General features: G+C 43.1%; 1 pseudogene; it reads right to left on the bottom strand.

Annotated features, from left to right (window-relative positions):
• Nucleotides 1–2,187: 2,187 nt before the first annotated feature.
• LOC116881901 lies at nucleotides 2,188–2,545 on the bottom strand (annotated as a pseudogene).
• Between the last annotated feature and the right edge of the window lie 11,546 nt (nucleotides 2,546–14,091).

Genomic DNA, 14,091 nt, shown 5'->3' with positions numbered 1-14,091 from the left:
CCAGATTGGAGTTCACTTTGACCCGGCAGGCAGGAGACCTGCCCCAGGTTTTGTAGCAGGAGAGAAGGTGGGCCAGAGCTGGGTTTTCGGATGATCGTGCTGGTGGCTGGCAGCTTAGTTGGCCATAGCTTCTGGCCCTTGTTTTCCTTTCCTGCCCTCAGCCCTGGGGCTTCACTGCTCACTGGGGAATTTAGAACAGAGGATGGTGAGTTCCGAGGAATTGTTAATTCCCTTTAATGGCATTTTTTCAGTCCAAAGCAGTCACATTCTGAGAATATAAATTTACTTCTGCATACTTTCAAATAGATAATCACAGTAAAATAAATGTTGTTAATTAGTGTTGGTCTTAAAGACTAACAGAATTTAATCCCCACCCCACCCCACCACTGAAATAGCATTGCCTTCATAAGGAGTCAGAGAGGAAGGGCATGGGGCAAGTGAAATGTATGAATAAAGCAATCACAGTAGTTTAATTAAGTGAAACTCAGCCAGTTCCTGTGAATGTGACCCCACAGACTTATTTTGTTTGTATTTCAAATCATCCTTTCTAGAGAAAGGGAAGAAGCGTGCCTAGTAAGAATCTTCCTACATTCCTCACGCCCCCCGCCCACACCGCCCAATACACACAGTTTTAGGCAAGCCTGATCTAAATGGAATCATTTTCCAGACCCACAGTAAGAGACAGCGCGAGCAGTTGACAGTGACCCTCTGAGTCTTTCTAACAGCCCTCAAAATGCTTCACAGAGCCTGTAGGGAGTAGAACTATCCTAAAGCCTCAGGAAAGGAGGAGTGGGGGTGGGGGAATGCTCTAATTCTCAATTGGTTTTACCACCCTTTGTTTAGTCTTAAAGAGCAGGGAGGGGCCTGGCTAGAAGCTAAGAAAACTAATTTCTCAAATTAGGCTCTGTTTTGGGGGATCATAACCTTTAGCAGCCCCGAATGGGAAGATCTCTTTCCAAATAGCCACTGTTTCCTTTTTCCAGTCCTTTGAGGGGTAACAATTAGCCTGTTCATTTCAACCCTTGACTCATCCCTAGCCAGTGAGAGCAACAGTTCAAGTCTGGGCTTGGGAACAGGACCTCCCAGGTTCTGATCTTTGACCCACAGCTTTCTGTGAGCTTTGGGGCATGTGACATACTCTCTCTAGGCCTGAGCCTCTCATCTGTAAATGAAAGTAAAAAAAGCATCTACCTTGGGGTGCCTGGGTGGCTCAGGCTGCTGAGCCTCTGACTCTTGGTTTTGGCTCAGGTCATGATCTCAGAGTCATGAGATTGAGCCCTACATCAAGCCCCATGTCGGGCTCCAAGCTCAGTGCCGTGTCTGTTCGAGATTCTCTCTCTCCCGCTCCCTCTGCCCCTCTTCCTGTCTACTCGCTCTTTCTAAAATAAAATAAAATAAATAATAATAATAAAAAAAAAAGATTTTATTTGTTTAAGTTGTGAGGATGAAGTAAAATAATGGCTGTGTCTGGCACTGAATAAGGCCTTCATAAATGTTAGCGTCATCAGCAAGTGTCAACAAAACCTTCTTACCTATTGCCTCCTATCTGGGAATACGAATTCATGGGAATTGGTTCATCACACTCCTTTAGAAATAGAATTGCAGAATCTGGGTTGCAAAACGTCAAAGAACATCAAATCTGATGTTTCTACTCTTCAAAGGAGGAGACTGATGTTCAGTGATCTGTCCTAGAGCTCTACCTCTTTTGCAGTCAAACTGGGACCAGAACCCAAGGTCCGCAGTTCTAATTAAGAGCTTTTCCACCATGTCATGCTTTCCTCTGTAAGGATCTGAAACCTCTCAGCCTTGCTGAGCACCTGAGAAGCTGATGGCCCGTTTACAGAGCTCCCAGATCATGCTCCACCTTGGGTTAGGGTGACCAGCTGTTTGAGTTTTCCCAAAATGGAGGGTTTCCTGAATCATAGAACTTTAAGTTTGAAAACCTGGACAGTCCCAGGTAAACTCAACAGTTTTTCAGCTTACTTAAGGCTGATCCTCAGAAAGTATTAATTTTTTCTTCTTTTCTTTTTTCTTTTCTTTTTTTTTTGGCACCTCCAAAGTCCTTTATTGCTCTGGCAAAGCCAGGAGATGCCCTTGGAGTGGGGTTCCAGTCCCAGTTTGGAGTCTCCAGGTCTATGGCACCCCTACCCCTGTTCCTGACTGGGGCAGGCGACCTCCTCTGATAGATTACTCAGTTCGCTCCCTCCGGTGTTCCCGGCCCTCCTTGGAGGCTTTGCAGCCCTTAGAGGGAGCCACCAATGGAACCGACATCACTAAAATAATGCCTGAATTCCAGGTGTCACAGACGGGAGTTAAACTTCGGAGGGGCTGGGAGTTAAGGTATCATTGGACCAGTCTGCTCACACACATACTGGCTGAACTGGTAGTACACGGCTGGAGGGACTACCTCCTCAGCCTTCTGAAGGACAACCTGGCTCTTATCACTTGGTCCCAGCAACTCTTGGTCATATACCAGGCAGATGGCACCCCTAGCCACACTGCCTATGATGAGGAACTTCATCACTGACCAAACTCAGGGCACCATGGTCACTCAGCACTGTGGGCAAGGACACTTGACTCGCCCAGGAGAATGTCTCCTGAGAACCGAGTTCTCTGTGTGAAGGTGACTGGCCTAGGAGAGGAAGACCTATGAGGAAGGGAGAAAGGAAGGGTCTGGCCCCTTGTCAACAATGGGAAGTCTGGTTTGCCAGAGAATTATATCTTCTTGGTGAAAAGGACGGTGTCTCAAAATGGATCCTTAGTGAGAAAAGAAAAATCAAAAAGTAAAGATGAACCACATCTTTTTTTTTTCCTTTTATCTAAAGGAAGAAAGCCAAAGGTTAGTTAATAAAAGCCACAAACAGGTACAGGCTAGCCCTGGTTCATTTTCCCTCATGCCCCCATCCTAGCTGAGGACTTGGGAGTGAGGCTGGAACTCCCTCTCAGACGCGTCCCTATTCCGGGGGAAAGAAACACGACCTGGGTCTACATCTCTAAGGGCTGCATGGAATGGGAGACCCTAACGGAAAAGAACATTTCCGACATGGAGAGGTAACACCCTGTGAGAGAGAGAAATGGAAGGACAGAAGAAAAACTACAGCCGCTAGCCAGCTACTTTCAGAATAATTGAAGGATTGAAGGCAACCCAGAAGGACAGTCAGGAAGCACAAAGCCGTATTTGAGGGCCCAAGACTTTGCTATGCGTAAACATCTATCACTGTCCCTCCAAAACAAAATGGTAATTCCCAAAATCTAGTGCTTCATTAAACTAGTAAAATAAGTGCCTTTCTGCCCCAACTTCCTTAAAATTGCATATTGGCAATATGGTCTTTGCTCAGTGAGTTAAACCTTGAAACATATGGAAGAAATTTTTTCCCTTTTTAGTAATAATAGTTTAGTGCACAAACTCCACCTGATGGTAAAAGGTAATAAACATGCTCACTGTTCATTTCTAATTCCTTTTTGGAAAGTTCCCACTTCTGCCAGACACTCTTTCAGATGATCTTGGGTAAATCACAGCCCCTCTCTGGACCTGACCCTTTTCCTGGACTTGGTGAGTTTAAAAGCTCATTTCTGTTCTTCCATTCTATGCTATGACAACATAGTAACAGAGATATATTGCTTATACTCCCAACACAGCTTTAAGGTTCTGAGCAATCTTAGACTGTACTTGGAACTGGTCATGAGAAACAGACCCAGAGCAAGGTGACTGGAACAGGTGCCTTAAGACTCTGAAAGTGGGAGTTTAGGAGTCCAGAGACAGACTTGCCCAAATTAACCAAACTAACCTACAAACACCAGACATGTATCAAGGGGGAGAGAGGTTACCATACACCTGGTCCTCAGCCAATAGCTTTACTGGTTTCTGTTGCTAATTCATGCATAAGTTATTCCTGCAGCTGGACCGAGATCATTGAACCTGAAAGCACAAGGTCCATATGCCCAGTGATGAAACTTGGCAGCAAGTCTGGGATCTCCTTCCTCAACAGGGCTGTGCCATAGATACCTTCAGCATAATATCAACTAGCTATAAATACATCTGTTGTTCATTGCCACCCCCATCAATAGCATATTTTTCCATATCTGTCACTAGTATTCTTCCTACTGCCTAATTAGGGCAATGTGTAGTAAACAAAATTTAATAGAGATGGAATCTTCCTGAAAGACACCTTTCATTTCTTCTTAAACACCCTGACATGGTTTTGGCTATGCCAGTTACCTCTTTCTGCTCCATGGTCAACAGGCTACCACAACCTGGGCACCCCAGCTATAACTGCCACTTCCATGCTATTATTCTCTAGACCTTTCTGGAACCACATTCTTTTTTTGGAGTTTCATCTCTCTCTCTCTCTCTCTCTCTCTCTCTCCTATTTTTTTCAGGGCCTTTACTGCCAACACACTAATGAATCTTAGTTAATTTAGGAGCTAGAAAGGGATTCTTGTACTTTTGCACTTTATGTCCTTCACTTTATTTTTTTAAAGATCTGTCCATCCTCTTAGAGAGAGAGAGAAAAAAACTACTCGTGTGCGGGGAGGGGCAGAGGGAGACGGAAAGGGAGAGAGGCAGACTCCACAAAGAGCTGGAACCTGACCCAGGGCCAATCCCACAACCCCGACATCATGACCTGAGCCAAAACCGAGAGTCAGACACCCAACCGACTGAGCCATCCAGGTCTGTCCTTCACCTTGGTAGGATGAAGCAGTTCTATAATAGTGGAAACAATGTCTCATCTAAAATGCTCTTCTAAAAGTAGCAGGACTGAGATTCCAGGTAGTCTGAATCTAGGTCCAGTTCTCCCACCATTGTGAATGGATGAGGCCGCACTCAGAGATACTTTTCTTAAAGATATGTTAGCATTTTTGATCTGATGTCCTCAGTCTGTCTCTAATAATAACTTATTTTGAGGTATGCCATCAAGCAAGAAAAATCTCCTAAGTCTTCATGACATTCTCTGATGGAATTCTTGGCTCACCATAGGAGATCTATGATATAAAATAGTGCCTGGCTCCCATTGCTTTTATCTGGAGGGTCAGTCACTGTACTATAGCAACACCGAATAATAATCATCTTTCATATCTGCTTGCGCATACTTCTCTAGATCATATCCCAGGAGTCTTAATAAGCCTAAGGACTTCTGAGGACATTTCCAGCCAATTGAGCAGAACATTTCCCAGACTGTCATATGAAGTTGTAAGATACCAGGACAATTCGAATAAATAATTGTAGACAAATAATTTCTGGCTCCCTAAGCCATGATGGCAGAACAGGATCACAGTGCTCCCTCCCCAGCTCCTCGAGGCTTTCTCTTGGCCACCAGGGTCCCAGAAGCCAGATGCCAGGCTGTTTCAGTTGGAAAGAAGTTTGGCAAATTGGCAAGTGCTGTGGTATGAAAGAGAAAGCAGAGTCTGGTTTAAGACGGTTTGGGGACATTTATCATTAAGAAAGACACAGCTTACGTCTTGGAACAAGTTGTTTTGGTTTTCTTTCCCCCTCTGTATACAAAGTACTAATGAATTACTTCTAAGGAAGAGTATGAGACTGGGGTGAGTGACAGGGAAACCATTCTGTAACTGTTCCTTTTGTCCTTTTCCATCCCCACTTCAGACTTCCTTCACTTCTTGTTCATTAGAGATAGGAAAATTATTTCATATAAATCTAAAAGAACCATTCAAAAGATAGATACAAGTATTTTGTAGAAAATCTCCTTCAATGATTATACAAAATATGAGAATGCTATGCAAATGGTCCAGAAGTCAGGGCAAGGGAAGAATCCGGTTGGTAGCAGGATTTGTTACCAACTAAAAATCTATGAGTCAAGAGGCCAAGAGATTAGCACAAAATGGGAGGTGGGGTGGAGAGTGTCAGTGGGTTGCTGTGGTCATGAGCAAAAAATAGAATCAAAAGGTCAAATGTAACAGGAAGGAGTGAGCAGCTCCCATGGGTCAGGACAGGTAAGGGTTAGGATTCCGGAGGTCAGGGCCATCCAGGGAGGAGCACTAGGAAGTAGAGAGCCCACCCCAAGTCAAAGGTTCCGTTGCACTTTACTTAAAAATCCTGCCTTGGTAGAACCCAACCTGGGAGTTAAGCCAGTGAGCCAATGGATATTTCCGATAAAGAAAGAACAGGAAACCAAGGGGGGAAAAAAAAACAAACACTAAACTCCTGAGGCAGACCAGACATTTAACATACTCAATTTTCACAACTCCTTGAGAGATAATGTAGGTCATCTTTTCCAGTTGCCTCACACCTTTTATGCATTTTGCTATGTTTGGACAGTTCCCTGCCTTATGAGTTCTGCCTCCCTAAAGTCAAGTCGGAAAATTTGCTCCCCTAAAGACCTTGGCAGCTAGAACACAGGCATAGAGCCTAAGATCTGCCATTAACATGTGCCCAGGCAACAGTCTAATAGGAAATGATGAACCAGAGGAAGGAGGTGATGCCTGGGACCCATCTGCTGAGAAGGGTGGCGGCCAAGGCATCCAGTTTTCTGGGGTTCCGGGTGGATTCCTGGCCCAGAAATATCAGTGCTGTCAGAGTTCCAGCAGAGCTGAGCTCCTGGCCGCTGACCTGTGCTCTGAGGGAAAGAAGGCTCAGCAGCTTCATTATTGGGTCATCCCTGCAGCACTTTCAGGCCTTGACCCCAGAAGCTTAGCTTCAAGCCTGCTTCCCTCCCTCTCAACTGCCCTGTGAGCCACCCGATATCCGTCCTGCTTAATCAGCTGGAGTCAGCTGCTGGTGCTTATAATCGGGAGCCCTGAGTGTCTAGAGTTAAGGATTGTTGCCGTCCCTTCTTAGCGGAGACCAAAGAGGAAGGAGGAGGAGAACCTGAGATAAAAGAAGCTAAGAAACCTGCCCAAGGACATATAGCTTATACGTAGCAGAGGCAGAATTTGAACCCAAGACTGTCTGACCACAAAGCTGGTGTTGCTTGCAATTTATTGGAAAAAGATCAAGGGAAAAGTACGTAGGTGGGGTGCAGTAGGGAACGGTCCTGGGAGTATCCTGCAACTCCAGCTACCTTTGGAGTTGGGATGCCTTTTTGTCTTTGTTGTGCTCTGTTCCTTTCTGACTTAACTGTGCCAGTAAACAGATGGGTGATACTAAAGATAAGCTAGCACGGCTGAGTCCCATTGCTACCTTCAGATATTGCCGTTCACAGTTTGCAAGGGGTGGGACCACTGTCTGTAGATTGCTGAGGAGGTGGCCAACTGTTTGGGTTTTGTTTACCACTGCTTTTGATGAGTCACAGAGAATTATGCATTATTCATAAACTGGTGGTTTGAAGAAAGTTCCCGCGTGCAATTTCTGCTCCTTGGCTCCTCCAATCCAGGACTGATATAAATAGCAGCAGGTAATGGAGAATACAGCCCAACCTATGCTTTCACACTGTGTGAACTAACACCCCGGGGAACTGGAAAGAGAGGCTGGAAGGGTGAGTTTTAATTCAGAGTCCTGCCACGTGTACTAAAAAATGATAACAGAGCATAGGCATAGATACACAACAAATTAGCAATAATCTTAGGCACCTGAAAATTCCAATATCCCTTAAGGTGAATAAATGAAAAAGAAAAAGGTCTCAGGCAAGTGCTAGGAGTCTGAACAGTTCTAACCAAAATGGAAAGTAGCAGAAATCTGTCCTAGAGATGTGAACCCCCATTCTTTCCTTTTTTTTTTTTTTTTAAAGGATTTTATTGGTTTATTTGACAGAGAGAGCACACAAGCAGAGGGGAGCAAAGGCAAAGGGAGAGGAATAAGCAGACCCCTGCTGACCAGGGAGCAAGAGGAGGGGCTCAATCCCAAAACCTTGAAATTATGACCTGAGCAGAAGGCAGCAGCTTACCGACAGAGCCACCCAAGAGCCCCCCCAACTTTTTTTTTTTAAGATTTTTACTTGTTTACTTGACAGAGCAAGAACAAGCAAAAGTAGGCGGAGAGGCGGGGGCGGGGTGTGGAGAAGTGTCCCCTCTGGGCAGGAACTAGACCATGTGGCGCTTAATCCCAGGACCCTCGGATCATGACCCAAGCCCAAGGCACGCGCTTAACCAACTGAGCCACCCACGCGCCCCTAGGTGCCCCTCCTCCTTTATTTCTAAGGTGTTCTTAATCCCTCCTCTTCTCAAACAGCTGAATTAAGTTCTCTCTCTCCAAACTCCATTCAACAACCTACTCATTCTCCTTCAAACCTAGATCCAAAAGACAGCTGCTTTAAGAACTACTCCTTCCACAGTCATTTGCACTTGAACCCAATCAAAATCTCAACTAAAAGGGTTGCATTCTGTGGTGGATATCAGTTGTACTTGACCAAAAACTCGTTTTATGTATCTTATGCCAAAAAACATAATATTTGATATATTACATAAACAGCAGGTAACCTATATTGTGGTAGTTCAGTTTGATGTGTCAAGTTGACTGGGGCACGAGGTTAAGCAGTATTTCTGGGTGTGTGAGGGTACTCCTGGGTGAGATTAGCATTTGAATCGGTAGACTGAGGAAAGCAGATGGCCCTCCCCCTGATGGGTGAGCCACTTGAAGGCCTGAGTGGAGTAAAAAGCTTCTAAGAAAGAATTCTTATTCTCTGCCTGCTTTTCTTTGATCTGGGGCATCAGTCTTCTGCCTTCAAACTCATACTGGAAATATATCGTTGACTCTCCTGGGTCTCTCGCTTCCCAACCACAGATCTTGGGACCTCTCACTCTACATAGTCCCATGAACCAATTCCTTAGATTTCCCTGGAGAACCTAAACTAATACATGCATGCATTCATTATAGTACTAGAAAATAATGGATACTCATGGACTTACCACCCAACCCAAGAAGTAGACGGCTATTGCTCTCCCTTTTCCAATTCTCCAGCTTCCTTACCAGATGTCCAGAAATGTCTTGAACACTTTTTAACGTTTTGATAGTTCCCCACTCTAGATCCTGCCTTCTCAACAATAAAGTAAAAGGAAATAAATAAAAGATTGTACTTCCCAGTCCTCCTTGTGCTAGGGTGTCTAGGGGGCTTGAGACTCTGCCAATCAGATGTACCCATGTTGGACTGATGGGGAACTAAAGTTTGTGGGGTTTTTTAAAATTAACATATAATGTATTATTTGTTTCAGGGGTACGGGTCTGTGATTCATCAGTCTTACACAATTCACAGCGCTCACCGTTGCACTACCCAAGGTCCTTCACCCAGCTACCCCATCCCTCCCACTCCCCTCCTCTCCAGCAACCTTCAGTTTGTTTCCTGAGATTAAGAGTCTCTTATGGTTTATCTCCCTCTCTGGTTTCGTCTTGTTTCATTTTTCCCCTCCCTTCCCTTAGGATCCTCTTATTTCTCAAATTCCTTACATCAGTGAGATCGTATGATAATTATCTTTCTCTAATTGACTTATTTCACTTAGCATAAAACCCTGTAGGTCCATCTGCATCTTTGTCAATGGAAAGATAACATTTTTTTATGGCTGACTAGTATTTCACTATATACGTATATACCACATCTTCTTTATCCATTTTTCTGTTGATGGACTTCTGGGCTCTTTCCATAGTTTGGCTATCATGGACATTGCTGCTATAACCACTGGGGTACACGTGCCCCCTTCAGATCACTGTACTTGTATCTTTGGGATAAATACACAGTAGTGTAATTGCTGGGTCGTAGGGTAGCTCTATTTTCAACTTTCTGAGGAACCTCCATATAGTTTTCCAGAGTGGCTGCACCAGCTTGCATTTCCACCAACAGTGTAGGAAGGGGAACTAAAGTTTATACAGGAAAGAGCCAGGGCATATTTCTATTCATATTTTTAGCATGAACTAGAACCAGCACTTTGGTGGCTTCCTGATCATAACAGATGCTATAGCTCCCTTGGAAGGTTATTTTGGAATGTGGAAGTACACACTGGGGTTATTCCTGGAAGATTACCTAGAATCAGTTTCTTTAACCTTTGTAACAATTCTTTAAGCTCTTTGTCCCTTAGCAAATTCCTTTCTGCTCAAAGTAACCAGAATAAATTCATTGACCACATCTAAGGAACTCTGGCTAATACAAAAACTGAACTGTAAGTGATTGCAAACAGCAGACTTCAAGGACATGAAGCTTAGATTGGCTCTCTGACCTAGCCAGATTTGAAGTTTTGGGGTATTATTAAGTGACGGGACACTAGTAGCCCATGATACGTAAGGTAGGAAAACAGCAACTTAAATGATTACCTTTTGTCATTTGGAACAAAGTATCTACCGAAGCCAAACTTTTGCTTTCCCTTTTGATTGCTTCCCTATAGACATCATTATGTGGTGCTAAGGAATAAAAGAGGCATGGGTTGAGAAAGCTCCCTCTGTTGCCATCGGTGAGCTTCTAAAAGGAAAGACAGGATTTAAAGAATTTAAATTCTCAGACCAAGACATCATTAAAGTTTCTAGGAGTCCTCTAAAATAATTTTTTATCTCATAGTCACAGGACTGGCATGGCCAAAAAGCAAATGCAGAGCCAGATTGAGCCAGCGACTGAATTTCACTGTAGGCTGAACCATACCCTCACTACATAGCTCATATGAAAGTCAGGAGATTATTTGGGAAAGAAGGAGCCACAAAAATTGGAAGGAGAGAATGTGGGAAGATCTAGATGATTCTGAGTACCCCTAGAACTTCACTGCATCTTCCTTACTGAAAAAAGCCGTCCCTCTTTCTACAGTGGAAGATGCTGGTCTGGCCCCTGCTTGAAGACTTTATACTGACCTCATCTGAGACAGCTGTCTCATACAGGACTTCTGGCTCTCCTCCTGCCCTACACCTGTGACCTTTCATTTCCACCTCACTTAAAACTAGCTCCAGATCAAGCATGTCCCTGGGGCCCAATTTAAAGTCAAACATGGAAGGGAAAGATTCACATGTCACAAGAATTGCAAGATTTTGCTAAAACTAATACTGACAAAAATCTGGAGACTATACTGGGTATTCCACCAGAGACATAATTTTATGGACCCAATTATTGGCCTGGATACACTAAACCAGAGATTCTGGATTCACTTTTCTTAGCCTGAGGCAATTACTAACTTGGTTAGTTGACTGAAATCTGGATCGTACTATGGTCTATTGCTGAAGGAAGCTGAAATGTGTGACTCCAGAGGTTCAGAGCGATAAGAATGCTGGAATGGTTTTCTCACATACATCTAACATATACCCAAACTAAGCCTGGAGAACACTCCCTTTTCTAAGGCACTGAGGAAAACATTAATGAAGAGAGAACCAGGATCTTGAAGAGTACTTCACTGAATTTCTTCTGTACTCCAGAGATGAAGGTAGGAGATATTGCTATTTAAAATAGTTGTCTGGGGGGCCTGGTGGCTCAGCCAGTTAAGTGTCTGCCTTCAGCTCAGGTCTTGATCTCAGGGTCCTGGAATCTATCCTTACACCAGGCTCCCTGCTCAGTGGAGCATCTGTTTCTCCCTCTCCCCCTCTCCACTGCTCATGCTCCCTCTCTCACACACTCTCTCTCTCAAACAAATAAAATCTTTAAAATTAATGAATTTTTTAAAATAAAATAAAATAATTCCCTGATTTCAGTAGGGTTGGTGGACACCCAGAAGTGCAGACATGACATAGTAGGATTTAACTTCCAGAGACAGAGGGGATGTGGTTATTATAATAGCAGAATGAGGGGCACCTGGCTGGCTTAGTTGGCGGAGCATGGGACTCTTGATCTTGAGGTCCTGAGTTCAAGTGTTAAGTATAGAGCTTACTTAAAAAAAAAAAATAGAACAATTTTACTTGCAGGGATATTTTGGTAATGGCTAATTGATCATGATGTTTCTTTTTTTTTTTAATTCAACAGAGGGAAAGAGGGATCACAAGCAGGCAGACAGGCAAGCAGAGAGAGAGGGGGAAGCAGTCTCCCTGCCAAGCAGAGAGCACGATCCAGAGCTTGATCCCAGGACCCTGAGATCATGACCTGAGCTGAAGGCAGAGGCTTAACCCATTGAGCCACCCAGGCGCCCCGATCATGATGTTTCTAAAAGTGAACTAGATGGGCAGCCTATGAAGAATGTACTTGAACTGTATAACTGAAAATAAACCTACACTTAAGTAATCATATCTAATTTAAATCATCACTAGAGAGTCATGGCCTATCTTTCAACATCTATACTCTCAATTCAGTAAATGAAAGGGAGAAACTTGGAGGAAGGCCATCATAAGAACCTACCTGAAAATCTTCCTCTACCCCTTCACCAAAAGTACCTGCATACATTTACCAAGATAATTGTATACTAGAGAAAGGGATACATCTATACTTTCACAAATTATTGGACATGGCTTTGAATTTGTCCTAAACCCCAGTGACCCAGAACATCACTGTTTCTCTACACACACACACACACACACACACACAGAGCAGAGCCTTATCTAGGGGGATCCAGTGATAAATGAAGCTTGAGTCCAAATCCACTTCCTGATGGGCACAAAGTTTCTATCATTCCAACCCTTGGTAATTTGTCCCAGTTCCTGAATTACAGCATGAATGAATAATAAATTCAGTAAAAGCAGAATCCTCAAATTGGCTTCCTGACCCAAAGTAAGCACTATTGGGACTGTCCCCTCCTTAAAAAAAAAAAAAAAAAAAAAAAAAAAAAGTAAACCAAAAGCAATGCTATGTTTTTAAGAATTCTGGGACTCTTCATGTCATCATCAAAGAAAATTAAGTGTGGTGATTTCTATTACATCCCCATTTAACTCACCTGCTTAACATGTGCAGTGAACAGATGGATATCAGAACTTGATAATGAATTATCAAAATCTGAATTAGTAACTTCTGTTGCTGCCCCTCTTCCTCTAGTTCCTCTGTCCTGGAGTAAATTGACACCATTCTGGCCATAATATGCACTGATTATGTCTACAAATGCTTTATTTCTGGGGCACCTGAGTGACTCAGTCATTAAGCACCTGCCTTTGGCTTGGATCATGATCCCAGGGTTTTAGAATCGAGCCCCGCATCAGGCTCCCTGCTCAGCAGGAAACCTGCTTCTCCCTCTCCCACTCCCCCTGCTGTGATCCCTCACTTGTTGTCTCTCTTTGTCAAATAAATAAATAAAATCTTTTTTAAAAAAATGCTTTATTTCTCTATCCTAAAAACCCTAAAATACCAGAAGCAATTTGCTTTCACCTGACAGGTACAGCACCCCATGTCCTGCCTCTGAGCTACATCAATTCTCTGTGTGTCTTTTACATGTGAGAAAAATGAACTTCTAGCTGTGTAATGTTGTTATTTCAGGTCTCCTGAACTACTGGCTAAACAAAATTCCCCGCAGAAATCCAGACAATGTCAAAATATGTACCATAGTCAGTGAATGTGGAAAGAAGGACTGGGGGATATTTGAGCCTTTCCTATTTAATGCCCAAGAATCAGAATTTAGAATCTGATTATCTTTCTCAAAGGCTGTTAAAAAGACTCTCTTAATTATAATAATCCACCTACTGGTGGTCCACATGCAGTCAAGTTAGTAAATGAATCAAACATTCTAAGTTAAAAAAAAATCCATCGAAGTGGTGATTGGGCTAAATTGACCAGTTATTCCATGAGACTAACAAGTCAATTCTAATCAACAGCCCTGAACAGATTCAGTCTGTGAAAGTCAACTGCCTTTGATAAACAAAATAGCCTCCTTTCTACCATGCAATAGCAATTTTTTTTAAGTTTGTTTTTGTTGTTGTTGTTTTTATGTAGAGATAGCCACAAATCTATTCCTTTTCTTCTGTTCTGGAACCAATACAGAATTAGCTGGTTTGACTGAAAGCTTAAGCTCTGTAGACCTTAGTAGTGAAAGAATAATAATACTACATTCCCCATAAGTTTCAGAGTTATGAAGATGAATGAAACTATATTGAGCCAATTTCCTATTTTATGTAAATCTAAGACAAAGTCAGAGTCATACAGGATTAGAACCATAGGCACTGTTTTTCAGATTCCCAGAAGAAATTCACTTTATCAACATAAACTTGGCACAATTTCAAAACACAACAACATCCATCTTAGCCCATTGACTGGTTGTAGTAAGTTGCGGTATTTTCCTTATTATTTTATGCCCAGAGCCACAGAAAGATTAATGTTATGA

The sequence above is a fragment of the Lontra canadensis genome, unplaced genomic scaffold, assembly GCF_010015895.1.
Source record: "Lontra canadensis isolate GAN:19392208 unplaced genomic scaffold, GSC_riverotter_1.0 scaffold78, whole genome shotgun sequence".
In the NCBI taxonomy this organism is placed as follows: domain Eukaryota; kingdom Metazoa; phylum Chordata; class Mammalia; order Carnivora; family Mustelidae; genus Lontra; species Lontra canadensis.
The sequence above is the reverse complement of the archived record's forward strand: the minus strand, read 5'-3'. Positions and strand labels throughout refer to the sequence as shown.